This window comes from Myotis myotis, unplaced genomic scaffold (genome assembly GCF_014108235.1).
Source record: "Myotis myotis isolate mMyoMyo1 unplaced genomic scaffold, mMyoMyo1.p scaffold_m19_p_9, whole genome shotgun sequence".
NCBI lineage: Eukaryota > Metazoa > Chordata > Mammalia > Chiroptera > Vespertilionidae > Myotis > Myotis myotis.
In genome coordinates, this window is record NW_023416401.1 from 31,886,493 (window position 1) to 31,897,808 (window position 11,316).

General features: G+C 42.0%; 1 long non-coding RNA gene across 1 annotated transcript; it reads left to right on the forward strand.

Annotated features, from left to right (window-relative positions):
- The first annotated feature begins 259 nt into the window (after positions 1-259).
- LOC118663379 lies at positions 260-8,614 on the forward strand. Its single transcript, XR_004970026.1, has 3 exons — positions 260-436; positions 7,190-8,063; positions 8,555-8,614. It is a non-coding gene; the product is annotated as an uncharacterized LOC118663379 (long non-coding RNA).
- The last annotated feature ends 2,702 nt before the right edge of the window (positions 8,615-11,316 follow it).

Below are 11,316 nucleotides of genomic sequence, written 5' to 3' on the forward strand. Positions count from 1 at the left end.
AATTAATTGTACTTCAAATTTCCTCTTAAATGTCTATCTGCTTCACTGATTCTTTCCTTTATTGCGTCAATTCTGGCTTTGCTGCTTCCAGAGATCTGCTAGGTTCTTCTGTCCTACTACCCAAGTGTTTTCTGCTTCACAGCACACTCTTGCTTATAATCATGATGTGAGTTTCTAACATTGTGAAACTCGTTGATTGAACCCTATTTGTAGTACTCATGATTTTTTTTTTTTTTGGCCCCTGTCCCAGTACCTGTTTCCCTGTGCCCCTCCTTACAGCATAGCCACTGTGACTTTGTGAGGGTGAGCCGTGGGGAGAAGACTCCTGAAATGTTCATTCTTGTTGCAGAGATGGACAAAGGACAGAAATTAGAGGCTACATTCTGGTACACATTCTGCCATACTTCTCAGAAAATCGGATCCATCTTTTCCGTAGGTGAGTGTAGAATGAAGCCTGGGAGACATTTTACCTGCCGCTGCACAGCTGGCAATGCTGAGGATGCAAGGCTTAGCAGCTCTAAGGACATGGCCTATATGGAGAGGGCAGTGGTCGGTTCTGTGCCTCACGGAAGTGAGACTAAGGCATTGCCAGCCCTGCTGAGGTTAACATGGTGCTACCTTGTCATGAATTCCATAGAAGCTACTGCCCCAGACAGACCTCATGAGACATGGCACTTTTAGAGGAGGGACTACTTGCTAGAAGAAGGCCATTTGAAGATGGCTAACACCACACATTGTATTGATTTCAGTAACAGGATTAAAATAGACCTTGCACAAAACTTTGCACGGTCAACCCTCTCCTCTCCCCTCCCCTCCCATACAGTCATCCGCTGCCCTGTTATAGAGAAATGTCCTTGCCATGGAGCCCAATTGTTTGTGCAAGGCTGAGCCTGGTGTGGAAGGTGGGTGCTGGAGCTTAAGAGCCCTAACGCACCGTGCAGATGGAAGTATTATTACAATGACCGCCAGGGTCATTTGTCCAGCTCCATCACTTTTTAAATCTTCACCTTGGATGATAAGTGATGCTGATGTAGGTGCTCCCTTGCTGGCCAGGTTAACTCAAAGAGTAAGTTGGTGATAGAACATGTCTATGACCAAAGACTTCTGCAGGAACAATCACTAAAATTAGATGGTAGCAAAGCAATTTGAACAGGAACAAAAAAGAATAAGGAAAAATCACATGACAGAGCAATCTGAGAATTAAGCCGACATAAAGTGAGAGCCAAACAGCAAAGAAAGAAAAATATTTAAAACCTTCCTTCTTTATTCAACGAATATGGCTGCCATGGAGAAATGAAGGCATGTGTGGCTTGAGATCCAGGAAGGCTTCCAGGAGGAAGTGATACCTAAACTAGGACATGAGGGGCGTGTAAGAGGAGAAATGAGACTTGCTTCTCAATAGATATTTGTTGAATAAAGAAGGCTGTCCACATGATTGGATGAGTATAGGAAGGCAGGGCCTCAAGCCAGCATTCAGGACTGGGCATTGCACAATCATGCATTAAATAAATGTTTGCTGACTGATTGAAAGAGTGGATACTATGTTCTAGGCATCTGGCTAGATGCTGGAAATAAAAATGTGGGTGAAATCAAATCCCTGTTCCTGGGAGCTCACAGCCAGTGTGAGGAGTGTGTTGAGAATCATAACTTCTAAACACATTCAGTTGATAACCTAAGATGGGGTGACGTGAGAGCACAGGGAAAGCTGGGAGACAGTGAGGAGATAGATAGGGGGTTTTATGGTCTCAGTTTCCCCATTTGTGAGATTAGGGCTTCCTTAGTCCCATCCCTACTCTAAGTCTTGCCCCAAAGGAGCAGCAGAGAAATTTTTATTTGGACTTGGCTTTGCTGGGTGGAGAGAATGCAGCCACTAGCAATTCTAAAACCATCTTCATTTCCCAGCATTCTGCTATGTAGTGTTCCAAAGCCATCGAAGGCATAACTTCTGATCTTAAGAAATGTGTTCTTTAAAGGATGTTACTTTTGAGAGAATGACATTTTATTCAGCCTCCTTAAATGTAGAATCAAGGATATACATGGCTAGGGTATATGTGATATGAAAAACATATGACCCAAGGTGACAGTGGCTGGGAGTCTACCTAATACCTATCTAGCCTTTTGATTTAGTATCAGCATCCTTTTATTTGGGGTGGGAATTTGACCTGCTAAAATATTGTGTTTCCCAGTGTCCCTGGAAGAGAGGAGTGGAAGTGAGATTTAAATATGTGTCAGGTTAAGGTGTGGCAACCCTATTTGTCCCTTATCCTTCACATTCCTCTGGATGCTGAACTCTGGCTGCCCCGGAATTAACATCCAATTCTAATAACTGATGAGTGATGAGCCATTATCATCCCCATCTTACCCACAGAGAAATTCATTACTATAGGTGCTAATTGCCCAAAGTTTCAAGGCTAAAAAGAGGCTGAACCAAGATTTGTATTCAGGTTTCTGATTCTAGATCCTGGGTTCCTAACTACCACGCTGTACTTGACTCAACTTGGCATAGAGCTGGGCCTTGGAGGACAAGCAGCATTTGAAGAGGCATGTCCGCTTCCCTGGGAGATGGAGCAAATGTGTGCCTGTCTGCAGGGCAGGTGGACATGGGAGAGGTGGTCCTGAGCAACAGGTGGCTCCTGTAGGTCAGGACAGAGAGGAGCCGAAGGTCAACCAGGATAACATCCACGCACATTGTCCATCAGCTCATCGCAGTGCCCCATGATTCTCTAAGTGCCTGTGAGAGTTCATTGTAAAGAAGGTGATGTCAAAGATGAGACACGCACAGTCCCCAAAGGCACAACGTTTGCTCTCTCTGTTCTTGCCTCCCTCTTTCACATGCATACAGCAATACCCATGTGCACCATACACACATACCAGTACATATGCACCTTTGAGAATATATGTAGCTTTGAGAATATTTTTGAAAATTAAAACCTGCAGATACAAGTATATTCAAATGTGTGTGGAAATTACTGCTGGCAAATATACTCCTGATTTGAAAATCATTGGTTTCCAATAATTTCCCATGAGGATCTACAAAATTATGTCTAGGACCTTTCCAAATTGTGATAATAGTCGAAGGAAGCATAATAATAATAATAATACACAGGTAGCATATTTTCACTTCTGCAACAACAATAGAGGCAGTGTAGCCCTGTGGTTAGCAGGGCAGGCCTTTGGTTCTGTCAGAACCAGATTAAAATTATGTCTCTCCCACTTACTGTCTGTGAGCCCTTGTGCAATCCAAGTCTTAGGCTTCTCATCTGTGAAATGGTCATGACAGTGAAATAGTTACCTCTTCAAGCTGGTGGGTGGAATAAGGATGTGGATTTTGTAAATCACTCAGCACAGTGCTTGTCCTCAGTAGCCTTGTGGATGTTAAGGCACCTGAAACTGGAGGGTTAGGCCCTCTGGGCTGTAGCTTGTATTATCTCTCATGTTCTCCCACGTTATGGGTCTCCAATTATGACTATTGCTTGAAACCAAAGCAAGAGGTTAAGGGAGAGCTGGTTAGTGTAGGTTAGTGTCTACTTTAAGTCATTTATTCATTCAATAAGCATTTATTTAGCATCAACTGTGGTTCAGACACTGTCTACATAAGTGTACCACTATTTTCCCAAGAAAAGCACAGAAGAGCATTAGGACTAGAGGAGAGACTTTCAAAAAGATGCATTTCCCATCTCTTCCCTGGGGCAGCCCTGTGCCATGCTCCACTCTGCCACGCCCAGTACTCATCTGATGGGGCTTCCTTCCTTTGCCCATAGATAGCAGAGTGCCCTAATGTACTCTGCCCTTCTTCTTTAACAAAACAAGAATTAATCTCATCAATTCATTCATGCTAAAATATAAACAATCACTAAGTCCAAAGTGTTAGCTTTTAAACTGTAGAAGAAACCCTGAGCTACAATGAAACTGGAAAGGTGGAATTTCAGGGATCATCTGGAAGGAGAGGGCAGCACTGATACAAAGGTACCATCTGGAATAACCACCCAACCCCAGGGCATCTCACCTTTGCTAAGGCTTGCATTGCCTTGAGCCTCTGTGCTTGTAGAGGCTGTTCACTCCCCAGTGGGGTATGAGTGAGGGAGTGAAGGAGACTTGGCTTTGCTGTGTTTATTTTGAACTCAGGGAAGACAGATTTCTCTTCCATTTACATTATGGCTCTGATTGTTTTATTTATTATTTTTAGCTGGTGGTGGAGGATTTGGTAATGCCACTGGAGTGCTGCCTTTTGGTTTTGTTCTAACTTGTTACTATTATCTAGTTCTGTTCTGTTTTCCTCCTATGTAATATAAATTCAGGATCTATATTATCTGAAACATTAATCAGGTTACAAAACCCTTCCCTTTCTCGTGTGAAAGCAAAGAGAAAGAGTGGGACTTGGCTAAAGATAATCATCATACATATTTATTTAGATAAGATTGTTTACTTCTCATATTTTGTTCTTTTCTTCTCTCCTCATCTCCCTCTCCCTCTTTCTCTCCTTCCCTCTCCCTTTCCCTTTTCTTCTCCCTCCCCTTCTTCCTCTACTTCTTCTCTCCTCTCTCCTTTTCTCTCACTTATTCAGTCTTAATATATTCTATAAGGTTTTACTTGGGAGAAGATGACATTTAGGTCAGTAATCAAAAGTTCTATATACTTTCATTCCATGCTTTGCCCTGATAACTCTATCTTCCATTTTCTGGTGGTGATTTCTCTATCATTGGCAAGTTGGAGATTCAAGATTCCTGGTCCCTGTTCTCTACTGGCCAGTGGCCTCACTGATGGGATGTCGATACATTTCAAGAGCTAGACCAGGATCCTGTTGGGGGCAGGGAGAACAGCACCAGGTGTTAGACCAGTGGAGTCAGACTGACCTGGATTCAGCAACCTCCATACTGAGTCTAGCTAGAAAAGAATTCAGAGCCAAGACTCAAACTGTAAGAGAATATTTATTTGGAAAATCACAGAGCTGGAAGAGTAATTTGTAGAAGAAATGGTCATAGGAAACAAGTTATAGAGGTAAAGGAAGGGCCTTTGGTAATTAGAAGTAAGGAAGGTAAAGATGACCTGTCTGGCGACTGGGGGAGGGGGAGAGGGAAGGGAAAGGCAGGGGTGTGCTCCCAGGAGGGAGAGCACACTGGGTCCTCTGTACTAAGGGTTTTAAAGGTGAGATTTTAGGGGAGGTCCCAGGGGAAGATTTCAGCAGAATATTCATCAGCTTTCCAGGTGTGTCCTTCCAGGGTTGGGGGTCTCTACTAATTGATTGGTCACTGCCAGGGCAGGGGCTCATTATTAAATGCAGCTGGTCCTGAGGTCAGCCCTGGCATGGTGCTGCTTGTCTAGTTTTGCTGCTTTTCTGGTCTTGGAGTTGAAATACAACGGAGGCCCAGATGTTATCTCTAGGGAGGAAAGGTCAGGGGGTCCAAATTGAATGACCAGAGATATGCTAGGGGAGGAAAGGTCACCCTGGGGACAAGGTTCCACCTTACAATTGTCCTTTGCTAAGCAACCAGGACTTTCTTCCCTGGTGACCTTCTGTACTTGGCCCAATGTCCTTGCTCTGTTCATGTCTGTCTAACTGCCGACCACAATCCTATAATTGAATATTCTGCCAGCCCTTCGTGTTGGCCAAGAATACTTTATGAGATGGGAAAATGCTGTAGGCATCTGGAAGTAGCACTTTAGGTCATGATGGACTTTGCAGGCTCTAGACAGAGCTCCAGATGGGTCAAAGATCCAGAACGAGGTGATGGTGGCCTGAGGCTAGGGTATGGCTGAACCAAGACCCAAGAAAATTACTCTGATATATCAGTGTTATCTTAGGAAAAGATACATCTATTTTCACATCCAGGACTTTGGTATGTAGATGTCAGCTATAACAAACTTATTTATAGCTCATCACGAGAATTAGTGTACCTGGCTTAAGTAAACCAACTGGACAGAGCCCTTCAGATGCCTTCCGATTGCTTCTCTTACTGTGGAAAGAGGTTTGTTATTGCAGGTGAAAGTAGAAATATTTTCTTAGCCAGAGTTCCAAAGTAATTTTTCACAATTTTTACTCCTCTTGGATACAAAACCCTTTCAAGTTAAAATAAATAGAAATGAAAAGATAGAAAACAAACAGTAAAACTAGAATCATTCGCCTGACTGCAGTAAGTCTGTGGCTCTTCCAGAGAGGAAATGCAGAGTTCCTTCTAGTCCTCCTGAGAGGTGGGCTTTCCTGTTTGTTTAAAATATCCCCTTTGTTTATTTTCTTCATTCAAAGTAGAACAACCTCTAGTAATATGAAGATGTGCATCTTCAATTTATTAAGTTAATTTAATCTCAAGTGGAGGCAGAAATTGTTACAAAGGAGAATGGAAGAGTTCAGCTTTAACTCATTTGCTTTTTACTTACAGTCTATAAAATATACAAAATGCCTAAAAACCAGTCAATTACACACACAAAGAAAAATAATAGTAGTATTAATTGACATTGTATCATACTATGCAGTGAAGCCATATTCAGGCAACTGCTAACCAATCAAGGTGTGTGTGTGTGTGTGTGTGTTGCCTGCTACATATATTCACAGAATACACATGGTAATATGAACAAACTAGAAAAACAAGACAAAGTTAATATTGTCAGCCAGTTCACAACCTCCTTTGAGCATTTTAACACTAGCATTCATGCAAAGAGAGAAAATATTAAAACCATATAGTCCAGAACCAACTCCTTTTAAGAAGTGCATGCAGTGTAGATGGTGTCACTAGATTAGACAACATGGCTTTGTAAAACTAAACTAAACCATCTGCTGGAAACCAGCGCACAGGGAGGTGTGACTGGGGCTTGTGTCTGCATTCAATGAGCATTCAGAGCACTGATTTTCTATTGTCCCAACGCCTAGTGATGGCTACGCCCAGCCTCAAGACAGATGACAGAAGAGATGCTTGATTATGTAGCACCAATGTGGTTAGGACTAGCTGGGACAAGACAGGATGGCAGCTGATCAGAGGCTTAGGAAAAATTCAGATAGTGTCTCCTGGTGACTGTTGGGTAAGATAAGACCACTAGGCTACCTTATTCATTGCTGGGGTATTTGGCCTCCGAGGCAGTGTGCTCAAGGGCTCCCAGGACCGCTGAATGGTGAAAAACAGGTTTCTCTTCTATTACTTACGGGTATGGAGTCAATAATGGCTTTTTAGGCTTTTTTTTTCTTTTTCTTTTTCAGTTACACTGAAGGTCACAACCACATCTACAGTGATCTGCACTGGCTGTTTTGACAGCTGTTTCTCAAACCAGCATTTTGGCAGCAGAGGTCCAAATGTCTAGGTCAAAATTGCTCCCCATTTGAAAATTAGTTCATACTGGATCCAATTGTGAGGTCCAGTCAGGCTCAGAAACATGTTGCTGATATGCATGGTAATAAATGCTTGGGCTGGAGTATTACAGCTGGTAAGAGCATGGACTTTGTGGTACGATGGGCCTGGATTCAAATCTTTAGTTATGCAACTTTGGCAAATTATTGAATCTTTCAAAAACCTTGGCAAATTATCTAATCTTTTAAAAACCCTGTTTTCTCATTTGTGAAATGCTAACCACAGCAGTGTGAATCTCATAGAGAATCTCACAGGATTGTTGTGAGGGTTAGAAGAGATGACACAGCTCTGCACATGGTGCCTGGTGCACCATGAGTGCCAACAAATGAGTGTTTGGTGGTAATAGTTGAGCAGCCTTTTCAATAAACTGACCAGACATGTCCCTAATGGTGCTAGCCCATGCGAGCACCCAGCTCTGAGAGCTGATGGCAACTCTTCACCTTTGTCTTGAAATCACCTAGTTGAAATCTAATTGTGCGAGCTAGGGTTGTGGGCTGTAAAGGAACAGAGACCAACTTTACACAATTTTAACAGAAAGCATAGAGCTGGTCTGGTCAAGACAGTGCAGATTGCCTTGTGGATACCATTGACACTGGACCCTGAAAACGGCCACTACAGCTGCTGCCCCTGTCCCCTGTGAAGTGCTGACTGGTCGCCCCGTCTACCCACTCAAACCAGAATGGATTCCTGTCACTGCAAGCTTCAGCTACAAATCTAGGCGGGGAGGTGAGTTGGTTTTGCATCCTTGGGATCTCTTGAATTTTCTCTTTGGGGAAAGACAGGCTCTTGTTACTCAGGCTGTTTGCGCTGCTGCCCTCTAGGGGCTGCCTGATTTTGCCACCCGGGTCAGAGTCCATTCCAGCACTAGGGAGCTTTTGGCTTAAGGGATATTTGAGGACAGTGGCCATGCTCTGGATACCCCACCTACCTGTAACAGCCGCAGTCTTCCCGGAAGTTCAAAAGGCAGACACTGGTGGACCTCCTTGGAGAGGGCATCTCAGGGACTGAATGAGGGAAAAGAAACTGGGAATAAAAAGCTATGTGCGTTTCCAAATGTTAGCTATGGTAAATTGTGCTGCTATGAACATAGGGGTACAGATATCCTTTCTGATTGGTGTTTCTAGTTTCTTGGGATATATTCCTAGAAGTGGGATCACTGGGTCAAATGGGAGTTCCATTTCTAGTTTTTTGAGGAAATTCCATACTGTTTTCCACAGTGGCTGCACCAATCTGCGTTCCCACCAGCAGATGAGTGGATTAAAAAACTGTGGTACATCTACACAATGGAATACTACGCTGTGGTAAAAAAGAAGGAATTCTTACCATTTGCAACAGCCTGGATGGAACTGGAGAGCATTATGCTAAGCGAAATAAGCCAGTCAGAGAAAGATAAATATCATATAATCTCACTCATATATGGAATATAATGAACAACATAAACTGATGAACAAAAACAGATTCAGAGACAGAAGAGCATCGATCAGACTCTGTCAAACCTCAGAGGGAAAGTAGGGGAGGGTGGGGGTAAGGGGGAGAGATCAACCAAAGGACTTGTATGCATGCATATAAGCCTAACCAATGGACACAGACACCAGGGGGGTGAGGGCATGAGTGGGGGGTTGGGGGGCCAATGAGGGGATAAGTACACATATGTAATATCTTAATCAATAAAGAAAAAAAAGCTATGTGCGGGGATGTGAATATGGGAGAAGAGATCATTGTGCTGAGAAGAATGGTCAGCCGAGAGAACTGATTCAACACCCCCAGCACACAGGTGTGCATTCCTGAGCAGGGTGAGCACCTGGGTTGCTGGGAGGGCAGCTCAGAACATTGGATTCCTTGTCAGCTGGCTCTGGCATGGACTCTCTGAGTCCCAACCCTGTGTACTGAGGAGGGTTGAAGAAGCTCCTCGTGCCCCTACTGAGTGCTCATGGAACGTTCACTCCTAGCTAAGCCAAGTTAGGAAAGTCAGGAAAGACCACCAACACCTCCCTGACCCCAGATCCTTTATATGGAGGGAAAAGAGTCAACCAACATCAACTTTTCTGGGTATCACTGGTTTATTTAGACTTGACATCATACAACCTGATTATACTTTTTGCCTATTCCCAGGCCTTAGACTGGAGACAGGAGGACAGACCCACCCGAACATGGTATTGGGGCTTCCAAAGCAGTCCTTGTGCACTTCTTGCCTCTTGGGGAAACGAGGAAACAGACAGAAGAAAATAGCAGCACTTCTACTTACTACTATTCTTATGGTAAAAGTAAGAGAAAATTAAGGTGTTCTAATTTTGTATACACTCATTTGGTCTGTGTATCAGGAGGTCTCAGGTCTCAGGTCACCTGTCAAAGGCTCAGCCCCAGTGGGACCTTCACGGGCGGTGGGCAGCAGCCTCTCTCCCACTCCCCTTGCATTTCTACAAACTAAGAACTTCAGATGGGAAATATTTACAAAACTTTGTAATGAGGTTGTGGGGTAGCATGAACATGTTTTGTACTACCTTGAGATTTACTGTTATGGTAAAGTTCTTAGGAGAGTTGTCTAATAGGAAAATAAGTAGTATGTTTTTTCTTATTAATGAAAGCCAACATGTTTCAGAAATTTTATCTTTTTCTGTGATAACAACTCCATGTCAGTGGGAAGTTACTTAGCAGGGTGTTGTTGTTGTTTGGTGGGGAAGAGGAAAGCACTCTCTTAGATAAGCAAGGCTCAAAACTAAGTAATATTTATTAGATTACTTTCAAAGCAAAGGTGACTTTAACAAAATAAATGAGGAAGAGACTGTTTTTGAAAAGAGACTCATGCTGCCAAAATATTGAAAATAGATGTTTGGTATTGTTTCAATTACTATGTGGTTGGTTGCAAAATTAATATAAAAGGCCTCATATCGCTACTCATAAAACACTTGGAAAGAAAATTTTTTAACCTGTCCAATTTAATGCCCAAACAGTAAAGTACATAACTTTCTGATTAGTTTACAAAGAAGCAGGACAGTACAAAATCTTGATCGATATAAGAAAATGGACATTGTTTAGCCAACTTCAGTAAAAACCTTAATAAAAATGATGGCTAGGATTTAAAAAAATGAATATCATGATTTAGAACATGATATAAAGTTTCTTTCGTTTGGAGTTAATCATTTTGAGTATTCAGCCAACATAATTATCCCAGGCATGAATCAAGATAAGCAGTTAAATCTCTTTATAACAAAGTACTAAAGCAAGATTTCAAAGATTCTTAAAAAAGCATAGTCAATGATAAAAAGATTTTTGTACAATTAATAATAGATCTTGTTTAGTTTATCTTTATTTCATCCTTTTAAAATCATAATCTTTATGTCTTATTAAGGACATAGCGGAGTGATTTTTTTAAATGATGGGTATATGATAAAAAAGTAGTTTAGAGACCTCAGCTCCAGATGTTTTATAAAACTGGAAGAAATTGGATCCCTTCCTACATATTAGGCAAATGGAAGATGATCTTAGAGGCTTCTTTCATGCCCTCTTTTAAGCAAAATTAAGAACTTCAAGGCAATTAGTGAACTTAGCTAATTTTGTGTCTCAAATAAAAAGTTAACCATGAAGTTTAGAGTATTCACTTTCTCAAGTATGTATAATTTTATATGTTGAATTATTTGTAAATATATTTACTGTTAAACATTTTAAACATTACCTAAATAAGTAAGGATCAAAAAGAAATGGTACCAATAGATTATAATACAGAAGTTGTTGGCCAATTGAATATAGTAAAAGGAACTCTAGTCCATTTAATTTAATTTAATTTATATATATTTTAAAATTGATTTCAGAGAGGAAGGGAGAGGGAGAGACAGAAATAGCAACAATGGGAGAGAATCATCGATTGGCTGCCACCTCCTGCACACCTCTCACTGGGGAGTGAGCCCGAAACCCAGTCATGTGCCCTGACCGGGAATCGAACCGTGACCTCCTGGTTCATAGGTCAATGCTCAGCCACTGG